This window comes from Protomyctophum parallelum (assembly GCF_964188405.1).
Source record: "Protomyctophum parallelum genome assembly, chromosome: 10".
NCBI classification, from domain to species: Eukaryota; Metazoa; Chordata; class Actinopteri; order Myctophiformes; family Myctophidae; genus Protomyctophum; species Protomyctophum parallelum.
This window is the reverse complement of record NC_139704.1, coordinates 50,713,116-50,734,267: the sequence shown is the minus strand read 5'-3', so window position 1 is coordinate 50,734,267 and position 21,152 is coordinate 50,713,116. Positions and strand designations below refer to the sequence as shown.

Genomic DNA, 21,152 nt, shown 5'->3' with positions numbered 1-21,152 from the left:
TGGTTAAACATCTGTCTGACTGCCCCCCTGGTTAAATATCTGTCTGACGCCCCCCCCCCTGGTAAATAGTAACCTGAGCGGTTTGTTTTCAGAGGTCTGTGGTTTTGTTTTCAGTGCCTTTTGAGGCGCTGACGTTCCACCAGGTGGACATGACGCTGGACTCAGTGTGGCCCCGCCCCCAACCGACCACCCAGGAGACACTGGCTCTGACTCCTTTTGTAGAGAGAGAGAGAGAGAGAGAGAGAGAGAGCGAGAGCGAGAGCGAGAGCGAGAGCGAGAGCGAGAGCGAGAGCGAGAGAGAGAGAGAGAGAGGCAGGCGGGCGGGCGGGCAGAAAGATTCTACACAGGCGTGCGTGTGTGCGTTGTGAGAACAGCTGTACACAACAGGGACCCTGGGAAACATTCCAGGAGAGACAGACTAGAGAGAGGAATGAAGACAGAGGAGAGACAGTGAGAGATGGACAGACAGACAGGAGGAGAGACAGTGAGAGATGGACAGACAGACAGGAGGAGAGACAGTGAGAGATGGACAGACAGATCAGGAGGAGAGACAGTGAGAGATGGACAGACAGACAGGGAGAGAGACAGTGAGAGATGGACAGACAGACAGGAGGAGAGACAGTGAGAGATGGAGAAGACAGGAGGAGAGACAGTGAGAGATGGACAGACAGACAGGAGGAGAGACAGTGAGAGAGGACAGACAGACAGGAGGAGAGACAGTGAGAGATGGACAGACAGACAGGAGGAGAGACAGTGAGAGATGGACAGACAGACAGGAGGAGAGACAGTGAGAGATGGACAGACAGACAGGAGGAGAGACAGTGAGAGATGGACAGACAGACAGGAGGAGAGACAGTGAGAGATGGACAGACAGACAGGAGGAGAGACAGTGAGAGATGGACAGACAGACAGGAGGAGAGACAGTGAGAGATGGACAGACAGACAGGAGGAGAGACAGTGAGAGATGGACAGACAGACAGGAGGAGAGACAGTGAGAGATGGACAGACAGACAGGAGGAGAGACAGTGAGAGACGGACAGACAGACAGACAGGAGGAGAGACAGTGAGAGATGGACAGACAGACAGGAGGAGAGACAGTGAGAGATGGACAGACAGACAGGAGGAGAGACAGTGAGAGATGGACAGACAGACAGGAGGAGAGACAGTGAGAGATGGACAGACAGACAGGAGGAGAGACAGTGAGAGATGGACAGACAGGAGGAGAGACAGTGAGAGATGGACAGACAGACAGGAGAGAGACAGTGAGAGATGGACAGACAGACAGGAGGAGAGACAGTGAGAGATGGACAGACAGACAGGAGGAGAGACAGTGAGAGATGGACAGACAGACAGGAGGAGAGACAGTGAGAGATGGACAGACAGACAGGAGGAGAGACAGTGAGAGATGGACAGACAGACAGGAGGAGAGACAGTGAGAGATGGACAGACAGACAGGAGGAGAGACAGTGAGAGATGGACAGACAGACAGGAGGAGAGACAGTGAGAGATGGACAGACAGACAGGAGGAGAGACAGTGAGAGATGGACAGACAGGAGGAGAGACAGTGAGAGATGGACAGACAGACAGGAGGAGAGACAGTGAGAGATGGACAGACAGACAGGAGGAGAGACAGTGAGAGATGGACAGACAGACAGGAGGAGAGACAGTGAGAGATGGACAGACAGACAGGAGGAGAGACAGTGAGAGATGGACAGACAGACAGGAGGAGAGACAGTGAGAGATGGACAGACAGACAGGAGGAGAGACAGTGAGAGATGGACAGACAGACAGGAGGAGAGACAGTGAGAGATGGACAGACAGACAGGAGGAGAGACAGTGAGAGATGGACAGACAGAAGGAGGAGAGACAGTGAGAGATGGACAGACAGACAGGAGGAGAGACAGTGAGAGATGGACAGACAGACAGGAGGAGAGACAGTGAGAGATGGACAGACAGACAGGAGGAGAGACAGTGAGAGATGGACAGACAGACAGGAGGAGAGACAGTGAGAGATGGACAGACAGACAGGAGGAGAGACAGTGAGAGATGGACAGACAGACAGGAGGAGAGACAGTGAGAGATGGACAGACAGACAGGAGGAGAGACAGTGAGAGATGGACAGACAGACAGGAGGAGAGACAGTGAGAGATGGACAGACAGACAGGAGGAGAGACAGTGAGAGATGGACAGACAGACAGGAGGAGAGACAGTGAGAGACTGACAGACAGACAGGAGGAGAGACAGTGAGAGATGGACAGACAGACAGACAGGAGGAGAGACAGTGAGAGATGGACAGACAGACAGGAGGAGAGACAGTGAGAGATGGACAGACAGACAGGAGGAGAGACAGTGAGAGATGGACAGACAGACAGGAGGAGAGACAGTGAGAGATGGACAGACAGACAGGAGGAGAGACAGTGAGAGATGGACAGACAGACAGGAGGAGAGACAGTGAGAGATGGACAGACAGAGGAGGAGAGACAGTTAGAGATGGACAGACAGACAGGAGGAGAGACAGTGAGAGATGGACAGACAGACAGGAGGAGAGACAGTGAGAGACGGACAGACAGACAGGAGGAGAGACAGTGAGAGATGGACAGACAGACAGGAGGAGAGACAGTGAGAGATGGACAGACAGACAGGAGGAGAGACAGTGAGAGATGGACAGACAGACAGGAGGAGAGACAGTGAGAGATGGACAGACAGACAGGAGGAGAGACAGTGAGAGATGGACAGACAGACAGGAGGAGAGACAGTGAGAGATGGACAGACAGACAGGAGGAGAGACAGTGAGAGATGGACAGACAGACAGGAGGAGAGACAGTGAGAGATGGACAGACAGACAGGAGGAGAGACAGTGAGAGATGGACAGACAGACAGGAGGAGAGACAGTGAGAGATGGACAGACAGACAGGAGGAGAGACAGTGAGAGATGGACAGACAGACAGGAGGAGAGACAGTGAGAGATGGACAGACAGACAGGAGGAGAGACAGTGAGAGATGGACAGACAGACAGGAGGAGAGACAGTGAGAGATGGACAGACAGACAGGAGGAGAGACAGTGAGAGATGGACAGACAGACAGGAGGAGAGACAGTGAGAGACAGACAGACAGACAGGAGGAGAGACAGTGAGAGATGGACAGACAGACAGGAGGAGAGACAGTGAGAGATGGACAGACAGACAGGAGGAGAGACAGTGAGAGATGGACAGACAGACAGAGGAGAGACAGTGAGAGATGGAGGGACAGACAGGAGAGACAGTGAGAGATGGACAGACAGACAGGAGGAGAGACAGTGAGAGATGGACGGACAGGAGGAGAGACAGTGAGAGATGGACAGACAGACAGGAGGAGAGACAGTGAGAGATGGACAGACAGACAGGAGGAGAGACAGTGAGAGATGGACAGACAGACAGGAGGAGAGACAGTGAGAGATGGACAGACAGACAGGAGGAGAGACAGTGAGAGATGGACAGACAGACAGGAGGAGAGACAGTGAGAGATGGACAGACAGACAGGAGGAGAGACAGTGAGAGATGGACAGACAGACAGGAGGAGAGACAGTGAGAGATGGACAGACAGGAGGAGAGACAGTTAGAGATGGACAGACAGACAGGAGGAGAGACAGTGAGAGATGGACAGACAGACAGGAGGAGAGACAGTGAGAGATGGACAGACAGACAGGAGGAGAGACAGTGAGAGATGGACAGACAGACAGGAGGAGAGACAGTGAGAGATGGACAGACAGACAGGAGGAGAGACAGTGAGAGATGGACAGACAGACAGGAGGAGAGACAGTGAGAGATGGACAGACAGACAGGAGGAGAGACAGTGAGAGATGGACAGACAGACAGGAGGAGAGACAGTGAGAGATGGACAGACAGACAGGAGGAGAGACAGTGAGAGATGGACAGACAGACAGGAGGAGAGACAGTGAGAGATGGACAGACAGACAGGAGAGACAGTGAGAGATGGACAGACAGACAGGAGGAGAGACAGTGAGAGATGGACAGACAGACAGGAGGAGAGACAGTGAGAGATGGACAGACAGACAGGAGGAGAGACAGTGAGAGATGGACAGACAGACAGGAGGAGAGACAGTGAGAGATGGACAGACAGGAGGAGAGACAGTGAGAGATGGACAGACAGGAGGAGAGACAGTGAGAGATGGACAGACAGACAGGAGGAGAGACAGTGAGAGATGGACAGACAGACAGGAGGAGAGACAGTGAGAGACGGACAGACAGACAGGAGGAGAGACAGTGAGAGATGGACAGACAGACAGGAGGAGAGACAGTGAGAGATGGACAGACAGACAGGAGGAGAGACAGTGAGAGATGGACAGACAGACAGGAGGAGAGACAGTGAGAGATGGACAGACAGACAGGAGGAGAGACAGTGAGAGATGGACAGACAGGAGGAGAGACAGTGAGAGATGGACAGACAGACAGGAGGAGAGACAGTGAGAGATGGACAGACAGACAGGAGGAGAGACAGTGAGAGACGGACAGACGGACAGGAGGAGAGACAGTTAGAGATGGACAGACAGACAGGAGGAGAGACAGTGAGAGACAGACAGACAGGAGGAGAGACAGTGAGAGATGGACAGACAGACAGGAGGAGAGACAGTGAGAGATGGACAGACAGACAGGAGGAGAGACAGTGAGAGATGGACAGACAGACAGGAGGAGAGACAGTGAGAGATGGACAGACAGACAGGAGGAGAGACAGTGAGAGATGGACAGACAGACAGGAGGAGAGACAGTTAGAGATGGACAGACAGACAGGAGGAGAGACAGTGAGAGATGGACAGACAGACAGGAGGAGAGACAGTGAGAGATGGACAGACAGACAGACAGACAGACAGGAGGAGAGACAGTGAGAGATGGACAGACAGACAGGAGGAGAGACAGTGAGAGATGGACAGACAGACAGGAGGAGAGACAGTGAGAGATGGACAGACAGGAGGAGAGACAGTGAGAGATGGACAGACAGACAGGAGGAGAGACAGTGAGAGACAGACAGACAGACAGCAGGAGAGACAGTGAGAGATGGACAGACAGACAGGAGGAGAGACAGTGAGAGATGGACAGACAGACAGGAGGAGAGACAGTGAGAGATGGACGGACAGGAGGAGAGACAGTGAGAGATGGACAGACAGACAGGAGGAGAGACAGTGAGAGATGGACAGACAGACAGGAGGAGAGACAGTGAGAGATGGACAGACAGACAGGAGGAGAGACAGTGAGAGATGGACAGACAGGAGGAGAGACAGTGAGAGATGGACAGACAGACAGGAGGAGAGACAGTGAGAGATGGACAGACAGACAGGAGGAGAGACAGTGAGAGATGGACAGACAGACAGGAGGAGAGACAGTGAGAGATGGACAGACAGACAGGAGGAGAGACAGTGAGAGATGGACAGACAGACAGGAGGAGAGACAGTGAGAGATGGACAGACAGACAGGAGGAGAGACAGTGAGAGATGGACAGACAGACAGGAGGAGAGACAGTGAGAGATGGACAGACAGACAGGAGGAGAGACAGTGAGAGATGGACAGACAGACAGGAGGAGAGACAGTGAGAGATGGACAGACAGGAGGAGAGACAGTGAGAGATGGACAGACAGACAGGAGGAGAGACAGTGAGAGATGGACAGACAGACAGGAGGAGAGACAGTGAGAGATGGACAGACAGACAGGAGGAGAGACAGTGAGAGACGGACAGACGGACAGGAGGAGAGACAGTGAGAGATGGACAGACAGACAGGAGGAGAGACAGTGAGAGATGGACAGACAGACAGGAGGAGAGACAGTGAGAGATGGACAGACAGACAGACAGGAGGAGAGACAGTGAGAGATGGACAGACAGACAGGAGGAGAGACAGTGAGAGATGGACAGACAGACAGGAGGAGAGACAGTGAGAGATGGACAGACAGACAGGAGGAGAGACAGTGAGAGATGGACAGACAGACAGGAGGAGAGACAGTTAGAGATGGACAGACAGACAGGAGGAGAGACAGTTAGAGATGGACAGACAGACAGGAGGAGAGACAGTGAGAGATGGACAGACAGAGAGGAGGAGAGACAGTTAGAGATGGACAGACAGACAGGAGGAGAGACAGTGAGAGATGGACAGACAGACAGGAGGAGAGACAGTGAGAGATGGACAGACAGACAGAAGGAGGAGAGACAGTGAGAGATGGACAGACAGACAGGAGGAGAGACAGTGAGAGATGGACAGACAGACAGGAGGAGAGACAGTGAGAGACAGACAGACAGACAGGAGGAGAGACAGTGAGAGATGGACAGACAGACAGGAGGAGAGACAGTGAGAGATGGACAGACAGACAGGAGGAGAGACAGTGAGAGATGGACAGACAGACAGGAGGAGAGACAGTGAGAGATGGACAGACAGACAGGAGGAGAGACAGTGAGAGATGGACAGACAGACAGGAGGAGAGACAGTGAGAGATGGACAGACAGACAGGAGGAGAGACAGTGAGAGATGGACAGACAGACAGGAGGAGAGACAGTGAGAGATGGACAGACAGACAGGAGGAGAGACAGTGAGAGATGGACAGACAGACAGGAGGAGAGACAGTGAGAGATGGACAGACAGACAGAGGAGAGACAGTGAGAGATGGACAGACAGACAGGAGAGACAGTGAGAGATGGACAGGACAGACAGGAGGAGAGACAGTGAGAGATGGACGGACAGGAGGAGAGACAGTGAGAGATGGACAGACAGACAGAGGAGGAGAGGACAGTGAGAGATGGACAGACAGACAGGAGGAGAGACAGTGAGAGATGGACAGACAGACAGGAGGAGAGACAGTGAGAGATGGACAGACAGACAGGAGGAGAGACAGTGAGAGATGGACAGACAGACAGGAGGAGAGACAGTGAGAGATGGACAGACAGACAGGAGGAGAGACAGTGAGAGATGGACAGACAGACAGGAGGAGAGACAGTGAGAGACGGACAGACAGACAGGAGGAGAGACAGTGAGAGATGGACGAGACAGGAGGAGAGACAGTGAGAGATGGACAGACAGACAGAGACAGACAGGAGGAGAGACAGTGAGAGATGGACAGACAGACAGGAGGAGAGACAGTGAGAGATGGACAGACAGACAGGAGGAGAGACAGTGAGAGATGGACAGACAGACAGGAGGAGAGACAGTGAGAGATGGACAGACAGACAGGAGGAGAGACAGTGAGAGATGGACAGACAGACAGGAGGAGAGACAGTGAGAGATGGACAGACAGACAGAGGAGAGACAGTGAGAGATGGACAGACAGGAGGAGAGACAGTTAGAGATGGACAGACAGACAGGAGGAGAGACAGTGAGAGATGGACAGACAGACAGGAGGAGAGACAGTGAGAGATGGACAGACAGGAGGAGAGACAGTTAGAGATGGACAGACAGACAGGAGGAGAGACAGTGAGAGATGGACAGACAGACAGACAGGAGGAGAGACAGTGAGAGATGGACAGACAGACAGGAGGAGAGACAGTGAGAGATGGACAGACAGACAGGAGGAGAGACAGTGAGAGATGGACAGACAGACAAGAGGAGAGACAGTGAGAGATGGACAGACAGACAGGAGGAGAGACAGTGAGAGATGGACGGACAGGAGGAGAGACAGTGAGAGATGGACAGACAGACAGGAGGAGAGACAGTGAGAGATGGACAGACAGACAGGAGGAGAGACAGTGAGAGATGGACAGACAGACAGGAGGAGAGACAGTGAGAGATGGACGACAGGAGGAGAGACAGTGAGAGATGGACAGACAGACAGGAGGAGAGACAGTGAGAGATGGACAGACAGACAAGAGGAGAGACAGTGAGAGATGGACAGACAGACAGGAGGAGAGACAGTGAGAGATGGACAGACAGACAGGAGGAGAGACAGTGAGAGATGGACAGACAGACAGGAGGAGAGACAGTGAGAGATGGACAGACAGACAGACAGGAGGAGAGACAGTGAGAGATGGACAGACAGACAGGAGGAGAGACAGTGAGAGATGGACAGACAGACAGGAGGAGAGACAGTGAGAGATGGACAGACAGACAGGAGGAGAGACAGTGAGAGATGGACAGACAGACAGGAGGAGAGACAGTGAGAGATGGACAGACAGACAGGAGGAGAGACAGTGAGAGATGGACAGACAGACAGGAGAGACAGTGAGAGATGGACAGACAGACAGGAGGAGAGACAGTGAGAGATGGACAGACAGACAGGAGGAGAGACAGTGAGAGATGGACAGACAGACAGGAGGAGAGACAGTGAGAGATGGACAGACGGACAGGAGGAGAGACAGTGAGAGACGGACAGACGACAGGAGGAGAGACAGTGAGAGATGGACAGACAGACAGGAGGAGAGACAGTGAGAGATGGACAGACAGACAGGAGGAGAGACAGTGAGAGATGGACAGACAGACAGGAGGAGAGACAGTGAGAGATGGACAGACAGACAGGAGGAGAGACAATGAGAGACGGACAGACAGACAGGAGGAGAGACAGTGAGAGATGGACAGACAGACAGGAGGAGAGACAGTGAGAGATGGACAGACAGACAGGAGGAGAGACAGTGAGAGATGGACAGACAGACAGGAGGAGAGACAGTGAGAGATGGACAGACAGACAGGAGGAGAGACAGTGAGAGATGGACAGACAGACAGGAGGAGAGACAGTGAGAGATGGACAGACAGACAGGAGGAGAGACAGTGAGAGATGGACAGACGGACAGGAGGAGAGACAGTGAGAGACGGACAGACGGACAGGAGGAGAGACAGTGAGAGATGGACAGACAGACAGGAGGAGAGACAGTGAGAGATGGACAGACAGACAGGAGGAGAGACAGTGAGAGATGGACAGACAGACAGGAGGAGAGACAGTGAGAGATGGACAGACAGACAGGAGGAGAGACAGTGAGAGATGGACAGACAGACAGGAGGAGAGACAGTGAGAGATGGACAGACAGACAGGAGGAGAGACAGTGAGAGATGGACAGACAGACAGGAGGAGAGACAGTGAGAGATGGACAGACAGACAGGAGGAGAGACAGTGAGAGATGGACAGACAGACAGGAGGAGAGACAGTGAGAGACGGACAGACAGACAGGAGGAGAGACAGTGAGAGACGGACAGACAGACAGGAGGAGAGACAGTGAGAGATGGACAGACAGACAGGAGGAGAGACAGTGAGAGACGGACAGACAGACAGGAGGAGAGACAGTGAGAGATGGACAGACAGACAGGAGGAGAGACAGTGAGAGATGGACAGACAGACAGGAGGAGAGACAGTGAGAGATGGACAGACAGACAGGAGGAGAGACAGTGAGAGATGGACAGACAGACAGGAGGAGAGACAGTGAGAGATGGACAGACAGACAGGAGGAGAGACAGTGAGAGATGGACAGACAGACAGGAGGAGAGACAGTGAGAGATGGACAGACAGACAGGAGGAGAGACAGTGAGAGACGGACAGACAGACAGGAGGAGAGACAGTGAGAGATGGACAGACAGACAGGAGGAGAGACAGTGAGAGATGGACAGACAGACAGGAGGAGAGACAGTGAGAGATGGACAGACAGACAGGAGGAGAGACAGTGAGAGATGGACAGACAGACAGGAGGAGAGACAGTGAGAGATGGACAGACAGACAGGAGGAGAGACAGTGAGAGATGGACAGACAGACAGGAGGAGAGACAGTGAGAGATGGACAGACAGACAGGAGGAGAGACAGTGAGAGATGGACAGACAGACAGGAGGAGAGACAGTGAGAGATGGACAGACAGACAGGAGGAGAGACAGTGAGAGACGGACCAGACAGACAGGAGGAGAGACAGTGAGAGATGGACAGACAGACAGGAGGAGAGACAGTTAGAGATGGACAGACAGGAGGAGAGACAGTGAGAGATGGACAGACAGACAGGAGGAGAGACAGTGAGAGATGGACAGACAGACAGGAGGAGAGACAGTGAGAGATGGACAGACAGGAGGAGAGACAGTGAGAGATGGACAGACAGACAGGAAGAGAGACAGTGAGAGATGGACAGACAGACAGGAGGAGAGACAGTGAGAGATGGACAGACAGACAGGAGGAGAGACAGTGAGAGATGGACAGACAGACAGGAGGAGAGACAGTGAGAGATGGACAGACAGACAGGAGGAGAGACAGTGAGAGACGGACAGACAGACAGGAGGAGAGACAGTGAGAGATGGACAGACAGACAGGAGGAGAGACAGTGAGAGATGGACAGACAGACAGGAGGAGAGACAGTGAGAGATGGACAGACAGACAGGAGGAAAGACAGTGAGAGATGGACAGACAGGAGGAGAGACAGTGAGAGATGGACAGACAGACAGGAGGAGAGACAGTGAGAGATGGACAGACAGACAGGAGGAGAGACAGTGAGAGACGGACAGACAGACAGGAGGAGAGACAGTGAGAGATGGACAGACAGACAGGAGGAGAGACAGTGAGAGATGGACAGACAGACAGGAGGAGAGACAGTGAGAGATGGACAGACAGACAGGAGGAGAGACAGTTAGAGATGGACAGACAGACAGGAGGAGAGACAGTGAGAGATGGACAGACAGACAGGAGGAGAGACAGTGAGAGATGGACAGACAGGAGGAGGAGAGACAGTTAGAGATGGACAGACAGACAGGAGGAGAGACAGTGAGAGATGGACAGACAGACAGGAGGAGAGACAGTGAGAGACGGACAGACAGACAGGAGGAGAGACAGTGAGAGATGGACAGACAGACAGACAGGAGGAGAGACAGTGAGAGATGGACAGACAGACAGGAGGAGAGACAGTGAGAGATGGACAGACAGACAGGAGGAGAGACAGTTAGAGATGGACAGACAGACAGGAGGAGAGACAGTGAGAGATGGACAGACAGACAGGAGGAGAGACAGTGAGAGATGGACAGACAGACAGGAGGAGAGACAGTGAGAGATGGACAGACAGACAGGAGGAGAGACAGTGAGAGACAGACAGACAGACAGGAGGAGAGACAGTGAGAGATGGACAGACAGACAGACAGGAGGAGAGACAGTGAGAGATGGACAGACAGACAGGAGGAGAGACAGTGAGAGATGGACAGACAGACAGGAGGAGAGACAGTGAGAGATGGACAGACAGACAGGAGGAGAGACAGTTAGAGATGGACAGACAGACAGGAGGAGAGACAGTGAGAGATGGACAGACAGACAGGAGGAGAGACAGTGAGAGATGGACAGACAGGAGGAGGAGAGACAGTTAGAGATGGACAGACAGACAGGAGGAGAGACAGTGAGAGATGGACAGACAGACAGGAGGAGAGACAGTGAGAGACGGACAGACAGACAGGAGGAGAGACAGTGAGAGATGGACAGACAGACAGGAGGAGAGACAGTGAGAGATGGACAGACAGACAGGAGGAGAGACAGTGAGAGATGGACAGACAGACAGGAGGAGAGACAGTTAGAGATGGACAGACAGACAGGAGGAGAGACAGTGAGAGATGGACAGACAGACAGGAGGAGAGACAGTGAGAGATGGACAGACAGACAGGAGGAGAGACAGTGAGAGATGGACAGACAGACAGGAGGAGAGACAGTGAGAGATGGACAGACAGACAGGAGGAGAGACAGTGAGAGATGGACAGACAGACAGGAGGAGAGACAGTGAGAGATGGACAGACAGACAGGAGGAGAGACAGTGAGAGATGGACAGACAGACAGGAGGAGAGACAGTTAGAGATGGACAGACAGACAGGAGGAGAGACAGTGAGAGATGGACAGACAGACAGGAGGAGAGACAGTGAGAGATGGACAGACAGACAGGAGGAGAGACAGTGAGAGATGGACAGACAGACAGGAGGAGAGACAGTGAGAGACAGACAGACAGACAGGAGGAGAGACAGTGAGAGATGGACAGACAGACAGGAGGAGAGACAATGAGAGATGGACAGACAGACAGGAGGAGAGACAGTGAGAGATGGACAGACAGACAAGAGGAGAGACAGTGAGAGATGGAGGGACAGACAGGAGAGACAGTGAGAGATGGACAGACAGACAGGAGGAGAGACAGTGAGAGATGGACGGACAGGAGGAGAGACAGTGAGAGATGGACAGACAGACAGGAGGAGAGACAGTGAGAGATGGACAGACAGACAGGAGGAGAGACAGTGAGAGATGGACAGACAGACAGGAGGAGAGACAGTGAGAGATGGACAGACAGACAGGAGGAGAGACAGTGAGAGATGGACAGACAGGAGGAGAGACAGTTAGAGATGGACAGACAGACAGGAGGAGAGACAGTGAGAGATGGACAGACAGACAGGAGGAGAGACAGTGAGAGATGGACAGACAGGAGGAGAGACAGTTAGAGATGGACAGACAGACAGGAGGAGAGACAGTGAGAGATGGACAGACAGACAGGAGGAGAGACAGTGAGAGATGGACAGACAGACAGGAGGAGAGACAGTGAGAGATGGACAGACAGACAGGAGGAGAGACAGTGAGAGATGGACAGACAGACAGGAGGAGAGACAGTGAGAGATGGACAGACAGACAGGAGGAGAGACAGTGAGAGATGGACAGACAGACAGGAGGAGAGACAGTGAGAGATGGACAGACAGACAGGAGGAGAGACAGTGAGAGATGGACAGACAGACAGGAGGAGAGACAGTGAGAGATGGACAGACAGACAGGAGGAGAGACAGTGAGAGATGGACAGACAGACAGGAGAGACAGTGAGAGATGGACAGACAGACAGGAGGAGAGACAGTGAGAGATGGACAGACAGACAGGAGGAGAGACAGTGAGAGATGGACAGACAGACAGGAGGAGAGACAGTGAGAGATGGACAGACAGACAGGAGGAGAGACAGTGAGAGATGGACAGACAGGAGGAGAGACAGTGAGAGATGGACAGACAGGAGGAGAGACAGTGAGAGATGGACAGACAGACAGGAGGAGAGACAGTGAGAGATGGACAGACAGACAGGAGGAGAGACAGTGAGAGACGGACAGACAGACAGGAGGAGAGACAGTGAGAGATGGACAGACAGACAGGAGGAGAGACAGTGAGAGATGGACAGACAGACAGGAGGAGAGACAGTGAGAGATGGACAGACAGACAGGAGGAGAGACAGTGAGAGATGGACAGACAGACAGGAGGAGAGACAGTGAGAGATGGACAGACAGGAGGAGAGACAGTGAGAGATGGACAGACAGACAGGAGGAGAGACAGTGAGAGATGGACAGACAGACAGGAGGAGAGACAGTGAGAGACGGACAGACGGACAGGAGGAGAGACAGTTAGAGATGGACAGACAGACAGGAGGAGAGACAGTGAGAGACAGACAGACAGGAGGAGAGACAGTGAGAGATGGACAGACAGACAGGAGGAGAGACAGTGAGAGATGGACAGACAGACAGGAGGAGAGACAGTGAGAGATGGACAGACAGACAGGAGGAGAGACAGTGAGAGATGGACAGACAGACAGGAGGAGAGACAGTGAGAGATGGACAGACAGACAGGAGGAGAGACAGTTAGAGATGGACAGACAGACAGGAGGAGAGACAGTGAGAGATGGACAGACAGACAGGAGGAGAGACAGTGAGAGATGGACAGACAGACAGACAGACAGACAGGAGGAGAGACAGTGAGAGATGGACAGACAGACAGGAGGAGAGACAGTGAGAGATGGACAGACAGACAGGAGGAGAGACAGTGAGAGATGGACAGACAGGAGGAGAGACAGTGAGAGATGGACAGACAGACAGGAGGAGAGACAGTGAGAGACAGACAGACAGACAGCAGGAGAGACAGTGAGAGATGGACAGACAGACAGGAGGAGAGACAGTGAGAGATGGACAGACAGACAGGAGGAGAGACAGTGAGAGATGGACGGACAGGAGGAGAGACAGTGAGAGATGGACAGACAGACAGGAGGAGAGACAGTGAGAGATGGACAGACAGACAGGAGGAGAGACAGTGAGAGATGGACAGACAGACAGGAGGAGAGACAGTGAGAGATGGACAGACAGGAGGAGAGACAGTGAGAGATGGACAGACAGACAGGAGGAGAGACAGTGAGAGATGGACAGACAGACAGGAGGAGAGACAGTGAGAGATGGACAGACAGACAGGAGGAGAGACAGTGAGAGATGGACAGACAGACAGGAGGAGAGACAGTGAGAGATGGACAGACAGACAGGAGGAGAGACAGTGAGAGATGGACAGACAGACAGGAGGAGAGACAGTGAGAGATGGACAGACAGACAGACAGGAGGAGAGACAGTGAGAGATGGACAGACAGACAGGAGGAGAGACAGTGAGAGATGGACAGACAGACAGGAGGAGAGACAGTGAGAGATGGACAGACAGGAGGAGAGACAGTGAGAGATGGACAGACAGACAGGAGGAGAGACAGTGAGAGATGGACAGACAGACAGGAGGAGAGACAGTGAGAGATGGACAGACAGACAGGAGGAGAGACAGTGAGAGACGGACAGACGGACAGGAGGAGAGACAGTGAGAGATGGACAGACAGACAGGAGGAGAGACAGTGAGAGATGGACAGACAGACAGGAGGAGAGACAGTGAGAGATGGACAGACAGACAGACAGGAGGAGAGACAGTGAGAGATGGACAGACAGACAGGAGGAGAGACAGTGAGAGATGGACAGACAGACAGGAGGAGAGACAGTGAGAGATGGACAGACAGACAGGAGGAGAGACAGTGAGAGATGGACAGACAGACAGGAGGAGAGACAGTTAGAGATGGACAGACAGACAGGAGGAGAGACAGTTAGAGATGGACAGACAGACAGGAGGAGAGACAGTGAGAGATGGACAGACAGAGAGGAGGAGAGACAGTTAGAGATGGACAGACAGACAGGAGGAGAGACAGTGAGAGATGGACAGACAGACAGGAGGAGAGACAGTGAGAGATGGACAGACAGACAGACAGGAGGAGAGACAGTGAGAGATGGACAGACAGACAGGAGGAGAGACAGTGAGAGATGGACAGACAGACAGGAGGAGAGACAGTGAGAGACAGACAGACAGACAGGAGGAGAGACAGTGAGAGATGGACAGACAGACAGGAGGAGAGACAATGAGAGATGGACAGACAGACAGGAGGAGAGACAGTGAGAGATGGACAGACAGACAGGAGGAGAGACAGTGAGAGATGGACAGACAGACAGGAGGAGAGACAGTGAGAGATGGACAGACAGACAGGAGGAGAGACAGTGAGAGATGGACAGACAGACAGGAGGAGAGACAGTGAGAGATGGACAGACAGACAGGAGGAGAGACAGTGAGAGATGGACAGACAGACAGGAGGAGAGACAGTGAGAGATGGACAGACAGACAGGAGGAGAGACAGTGAGAGATGGACAGACAGACAAGAGGAGAGACAGTGAGAGATGGAGGGACAGACAGGAGAGACAGTGAGAGATGGAGGGACAGACAGGAGGAGAGACAGTGAGAGATGGACGGACAGGAGGAGAGACAGTGAGAGATGGACAGACAGACAGGAGGAGAGACAGTGAGAGATGGACAGACAGACAGGAGGAGAGACAGTGAGAGATGGACAGACAGACAGGAGGAGAGACAGTGAGAGATGGACAGACAGACAGGAGGAGAGACAGTGAGAGATGGACAGACAGACAGGAGGAGAGACAGTGAGAGATGGACAGACAGACAGGAGGAGAGACAGTGAGAGATGGACAGACAGACAGGAGGAGAGACAGTGAGAGACGGACAGACAGACAGGAGGAGAGACAGTGAGAGATGGACGGACAGGAGGAGAGACAGTGAGAGATGGACAGACAGACAGGAGGAGAGACAGTGAGAGATGGACAGACAGACAGGAGGAGAGACAGTGAGAGATGGACAGACAGACAGGAGGAGAGACAGTGAGAGATGGACAGACAGACAGGAGGAGAGACAGTGAGAGATGGACAGACAGACAGGAGGAGAGACAGTGAGAGATGGACAGACAGACAGGAGGAGAGACAGTGAGAGATGGACAGACAGACAGGAGGAGAGACAGTGAGAGATGGACAGACAGGAGGAGAGACAGTTAGAGATGGACAGACAGACAGGAGGAGAGACAGTGAGAGATGGACAGACAGACAGGAGGAGAGACAGTGAGAGATGGACAGACAGGAGGAGAGACAGTTAGAGATGGACAGACAGACAGGAGGAGAGACAGTGAGAGATGGACAGACAGACAGACAGGAGGAGAGACAGTGAGAGATGGACAGACAGACAGGAGGAGAGACAGTGAGAGATGGACAGACAGACAGGAGGAGAGACAGTGAGAGATGGACAGACAGACAAGAGGAGAGACAGTGAGAGATGGACAGACAGACAGGAGGAGAGACAGTGAGAGATGGACGGACAGGAGGAGAGACAGTGAGAGATGGACAGACAGACAGGAGGAGAGACAGTGAGAGATGGACAGACAGACAGGAGGAGAGACAGTGAGAGATGGACAGACAGACAGGAGGAGAGACAGTGAGAGATGGACGGACAGGAGGAGAGACAGTGAGAGATGGACAGACAGACAGGAGGAGAGACAGTGAGAGATGGACAGACAGACAAGAGGAGAGACAGTGAGAGATGGACAGACAGACAGGAGGAGAGACAGTGAGAGATGGACAGACAGACAGGAGGAGAGACAGTGAGAGATGGACAGACAGACAGGAGGAGAGACAGTGAGAGATGGACAGACAGACAGACAGGAGGAGAGACAGTGAGAGATGGACAGACAGACAGGAGGAGAGACAGTGAGAGATGGACAGACAGACAGGAGGAGAGACAGTGAGAGATGGACAGACAGACAGGAGGAGAGACAGTGAGAGATGGACAGACAGACAGGAGGAGAGACAGTGAGAGATGGACAGACAGACAGGAGGAGAGACAGTGAGAGATGGACAGACAGACAGGAGAGACAGTGAGAGATGGACAGACAGACAGGAGGAGAGACAGTGAGAGATGGACAGACAGACAGGAGGAGAGACAGTGAGAGATGGACAGACAGACAGGAGGAGAGACAGTGAGAGATGGACAGACGGACAGGAGGAGAGACAGTGAGAGACGGACAGACGGACAGGAGGAGAGACAGTGAGAGATGGACAGACAGACAGGAGGAGAGACAGTGAGAGATGGACAGACAGACAGGAGGAGAGACAGTGAGAGATGGACAGACAGACAGGAGGAGAGACAGTGAGAGATGGACAGACAGACAGGAGGAGAGACAATGAGAGACGGACAGACAGACAGGAGGAGAGACAGTGAGAGATGGACAGACAGACAGGAGGAGAGACAGTGAGAGATGGACAGACAGACAGGAGGAGAGACAGTGAGAGATGGACAGACAGACAGGAGGAGAGACAGTGAGAGATGGACAGACAGACAGGAGGAGAGACAGTGAGAGATGGACAGACAGACAGGAGGAGAGACAGTGAGAGATGGACAGACAGACAGGAGGAGAGACAGTGAGAGATGGACAGACGGACAGGAGGAGAGACAGTGAGAGACGGACAGACGGACAGGAGGAGAGACAGTGAGAGATGGACAGACAGACAGGAGGAGAGACAGTGAGAGATGGACAGACAGACAGGAGGAGAGACAGTGAGAGATGGACAGACAGACAGGAGGAGAGACAGTGAGAGATGGACAGACAGACAGGAGGAGAGACAATGAGAGACGGACAGACAGACAGGAGGAGAGACAGTGAGAGATGGACAGACAGACAGGAGGAGAGACAGTGAGAGATGGACAGACAGACAGGAGGAGAGACAGTGAGAGATGGACAGACAGACAGGAGGAGAGACAGTGAGAGATGGACAGACAGACAGGAGGAGAGACAGTGAGAGATGGACAGACAGACAGGAGGAGAGACAGTGAGAGATGGACAGACAGGAGGAGAGACAGTGAGAGATGGACAGACAGACAGGAGGAGAGACAGTGAGAGATGGACAGACAGACAGGAGGAGAGACAGTGAGAGATGGACAGACAGACAGGAGGAGAGACAGTGAGAGATGGACAGACAGACAGGAGGAGAGACAGTGAGAGATGGACAGACAGACAGGAGGAGAGACAGTGAGAGATGGACAGACAGACAGGAGGAGAGACAGTGAGAGATGGACAGACAGACAGGAGGAGAGACAGTGAGAGATGGACAGACAGGAGGAGAGACAGTGAGAGACGGACAGACAGGAGGAGAGACAGTGAGAGATGGACAGACAGGAGGAGAGACAGTGAGAGATGGACAGACAGACAGGAGAGACAGTGAGAGATGGACAGACAGACAGGAGGAGAGACAGTGAGAGATGGAGGGACAGGAGGAGAGACAGTGAGAGATGGACAGACAGACAGGAGGAGAGACAGTGAGAGACGGACAGACAGACAGGAGGAGAGACAGTGAGAGATGGACAGACAGACAGGAGGAGAGACAGTGAGAGATGGACAGACAGACAGGAGGAGAGACAGTGAGAGACAGACAGACAGACAGGAGGAGAGACAGTGAGAGATGGACAGACAGACAGGAGGAGAGACAGTGAGAGATGGACAGACAGACAGGAGGAGAGACAGTGAGAGATGGACGGACAGGAGGAGAGACAGTGAGAGATGGACAGACAGACAGGAGGAGAGACAGTGAGAGATGGACAGACAGACAGGAGGAGAGACAATGAGAGATGGACAGACAGACAGGAGGAGAGACAGTGAGAGATGGACAGACAGACAGGAGGAGAGACAGTGAGAGATGGACAGACAGACAGGAGGAGAGACAGTGAGAGACGGACAGACAGACAGGAGGAGAGACAGTGAGAGATGGACAGACAGACAGGAGGAGAGACAGTGAGAGATGGACAGACAGACAGGAGGAGAGACAGTGAGAGATGGACAGACAGACAGGAGGAGAGACAGTGAGAGATGGACAGACAGACAGGAGGAGAGACAGTGAGAGATGGACAGACAGACAGGAGGAGAGACAGTGAGAGATGGACAGACAGACAGGAGGAGAGACAGTGAGAGATGGACAGACAGACAGGAGGAGATACAGTGAGAGATGGACAGACAGACAGGAGGAGAGACAGTGAGAGATGGACAGACAGACAGGAGGAGAGACAGTGAGAGATGGACAGACAGACAGGAGGAGAGACAGTGAGAGATGGACAGACAGACAGGAGGAGAGACAGTGAGAGATGGACAGACAGACAGGAGGAGAGACAGTGAGAGACGGACAGACAGACAGGAGGAGAGACAGTGAGAGATGGACAGACAGACAGGAGGAGAGACAGTGAGAGATGGACAGACAGACAGGAGGAGAGACAGTGAGAGATGGACAGACAGGAGGAGAGACAGTGAGAGATGGACAGACAGACAGGAGGAGAGACAGTGAGAGATGGACAGACAGACAGGAGGAGAGACAGTTAGAGACGGACAGACAGACAGGAGGAGAGACAGTGAGAGATGGACAGACAGACAGGAGGAGAGACAGTTAGAGACGGACAGACAGACAGGAGGAGAGACAGTGAGAGATGGACAGACAGACAGGAGGAGAGACAGTGAGAGATGGACAGACAGACAGGAGGAGAGACAGTGAGAGATGGAAAGACAGACAGGAGGAGAGACAGTGAGAGATGGACAGACAGACAGGAGGAGAGACAGTGAGAGATGGACAGACAGACAGGAGGAGAGACAGTTAGAGATGGACAGACAGACAGGAGGAGAGACAGTGAGAGATGGACAGACAGACAGGAGGAGAGACAGTGAGAGATGGACAGACAGACAGGAGGAGAGACAGTGAGAGATGGACAGACAGACAGGAGGAGAGACAGTGAGAGATGGACAGACAGACAGGAGGAGAGACAGTGAGAGACGGACAGACAGACAGGAGGAGAGACAGTGAGAGATGGACAGACAGACAGGAGGAGAGACAGTGAGAGATGGACAGACAGACAGGAGGAGAGACAGTGAGAGATGGACAGACAGACAGGAGGAGAGACAGTGAGAGACGGACAGACAGACAGGAGGAGAGACAGTGAGAGATGGACAGACAGACAGGAGGAGAGACAGTGAGAGATGGACAGACAGACAGGAGGAGAGACAGTGAGAGATGGACAGACAGACAGGAGGAGAGACAGTGAGAGATGGACAGACAGACAGGAGGAGAGACAGTGAGAGATGGACAGACAGACAGGAGGAGAGACAGTGAGAGATGGACAGACAGACAGGAGGAGAGACAGTTAGAGATGGACAGACAGACAGGAGGAGAGACAGTGAGAGATGGACAGACAGACAGGAGGAGAGACAGTGAGAGATGGACAGACAGACAGGAGGAGAGACAGTGAGAGACGGACAGACAGACAGGAGGAGAGACAGTGAGAGACGGAGGGACACTGTCCCAAAACTATATGCACATTAGTTGTCTTTGTATTTCAACTTGTGGTGTTTTTTTTTCATACAACCAGCAATGAAGCGTCCTATAGCCGTTTGTCCTGTTTGTCCTGAAATGTTGCTTTTGTCCGTCCCACATGGATCAGAACACATCCATCAAAGCTGTGTTCAGACACTTATCAGGTGTCAGACACTAGGCAGGTGTCAGACACTAGTCAGGTGTCAGACACTAGTCAGGTGTCAGACACTAGGCAGGTGTCAGACACTAGGCAGGTGTCAGACACTAGGCAGGTGTCAGACACTAGGCAGGTGTCAGACACTTATCAGGTGTCAGACACTAGTCAGGTGTCAGACACTAGTCAGGTGTCAGACACTAGGCAGGTGTCAGACACTTATCAGGTGTCAGACACTTATCAGGTGTCAGACACTAGTCAGGTGTCAGACACTAGGCAGGTGTCAGACACTAGGCAGGTGTCAGACACTTATCAGGTGTCAGACACTTATCAGGTGTCAGACACTTATCAGGTGTCAGACACTTATCAGGTGTCAGACACTAGGCAGGTGTCAGACACTAGGCAGGTGTCAGACACTAGGCAGGTGTCAGACACTTATCAGGTGTCAGACACTTATCAGGTGTCAGACACTTATCAGGTGTCAGACACTTATCAGGTGTCAGACACTTATCAGGTGTCAGACACTTATCAGGTGTCAGACACTTATCA

The 21,152-nt window shown here is 52.9% G+C and overlaps 1 protein-coding gene across 1 annotated transcript in view; it reads left to right on the top strand.

Moving 5' to 3' along the window:
- The window catches only part of LOC310865901 (uncharacterized protein), a gene marked incomplete at its 3' end in the record, with an annotated part of 48,066 nt that overhangs the window by 13,966 nt on the left and 12,948 nt on the right, over nt 1–21,152 (top strand). The window lies entirely within an intron of this gene.